This window comes from Chrysochloris asiatica, unplaced genomic scaffold (genome assembly GCF_000296735.1).
Source record: "Chrysochloris asiatica unplaced genomic scaffold, ChrAsi1.0 scaffold00213, whole genome shotgun sequence".
Lineage (NCBI taxonomy): Eukaryota > Metazoa > Chordata > Mammalia > Afrosoricida > Chrysochloridae > Chrysochloris > Chrysochloris asiatica.
The window spans coordinates 2,745,720-2,747,457 of NW_006408731.1; the positions used below are offsets into that span (position 1 = coordinate 2,745,720).

At 41.5% G+C, this 1,738-nt stretch overlaps 1 pseudogene; it reads right to left on the minus strand.

The window, feature by feature from the left end:
• Positions 1-887: 887 nt before the first annotated feature.
• Positions 888-1,420, minus strand: LOC102827717 (annotated as a pseudogene).
• Positions 1,421-1,738: the final 318 nt, after the last annotated feature.

Sequence of the window (1,738 nt, forward strand, 5' to 3'; positions counted from 1 at the left end):
CAAGTGGCAGCATCGATGGACTCAAGTGTGGCAACAGTAGTGAAGTTGGCCCAGGATCGGGCAGTGTTTCGTTGCTATGAGTTGGTATCGACTCAATGGCACCTAGCAACAACAGCAATAACAAATGGTACTTAGAGGTCTGGGATCATCCTCTAAATCTATTTTGCTGGTTTTCTGTGTTTTTGCTGAAAAGGGTCTACACAGCCTCTCTGCATGAACCATGAAGCCCAGCCTCCTCTAAGCATAAGTGTTACAAAGTGTTATCCTTTTTTAACTGTTCTATTGTGAATTGGTTGACGTTTTACAGGACAGATCATCAGTTTTACCTTGAACACGTCATGCAGACTTGGTTTCATCTCATTGATTGCAATCCCCTCAGTGTAACATCACTTATTACAATACTTCCCCATGTTCTTGTTTCCATTTCTCCTTGTTTCCCAACATTTTGAACTTTGTCCTTGGGTTAATGCTGCTCTATTCATCTTAAACATTGACCGTTCTATGGTTTGCCTACCTCAGTAGTGGTGTTGTTCTCTCTATAGCGTAGAGAGGTGGTAGTGGGTTCCTCTTTGTCTGCTGACTGCCATTTCCTTTTATCTCTTACAAGATAAATGGTGTTGTATGCCACACCCTTGAGAATTTCCCATACATTGGATTAAGGTGTATCCCACCTTTAATCTTCTTATTGGTTTATTACATCAGGCCACATCATGGGGGATCATCACATAATTGCCAAATCATTGAGAATCATAGTCCAGTCTAGCTGACACAGATTTTTGGGGGACACAATTTAATCCATGACATTCTGCCCTTTGGCCCCCCAAAATACATGTCCTTACTACATGCAAAATACTTTCACCCCATTATGTTGTTTTTGTTATGGGCTGTCAAGTTGGTTCCAGATTATAGCTCTGCATTTTAATATTCAGTCTTTCCGTGAATTTTTGTGCTGTGAGCTTGGTTTGCATTTCCTTATAAGTCTGTTTCTGAAGTGCTACCAATTCTTCTATGGAAAGCAACTGTTATGGGCACATGGTGTGGTGGTAGAAGACGAGCTGCTGTGAAGTCATCAAGATGCTTTGTATCCCTGTGCAGCCTGTCTTCTGAAGAAATAGACTCTCTCCTTTGGCACTGACTAGATGAATCATTTGCTTGTGAAGGTGATACATTTGTTCTAAATGGATGCGGTGGTGCACTGGGTTTTGGCACGCATTTCTATTATGTCCAGTAGCTTCTTCTGAGTTCCATTCTGAAGACCTGTTAAATTATCAGTACTTTTGTTTTCCTCTGAGCCGTGTACCCCTTGGTCTGCAATTCTAATACTTTGTTACCTATCAATACTCCGGTTGCCGGAGCTGCTGGAAATATCTTCTGCTTGATTGGAAACATGATGCTGAGGGGGACACTCTCTAGCTTCGGATCAGGAAGCGACAGTACTGTTGGGAGTTCGACACTTGTTTACGGTGTCCTCTGCCTCTGAAGTCTCCTCATTGCCTTTGTGAAGTTATCAAAAAGTGAACAACCAGGAACTAAGTGATAAAGTATCAAGTATCAGGTTAGGATTCTGAGTCTTAGCTGTGTCCACATCAACTCCTGCCATCACTTTTTGCCTTAATTTAGTTGAAACAATGTATAATTAGTGAAAAAATACACTTTTCCCTCTGAACTCTTCACATTCTGCAATGGTCGCTTTCAGTTTCACAACAGAATCTAGAACCTTTTTACTTTTGCTGCACAG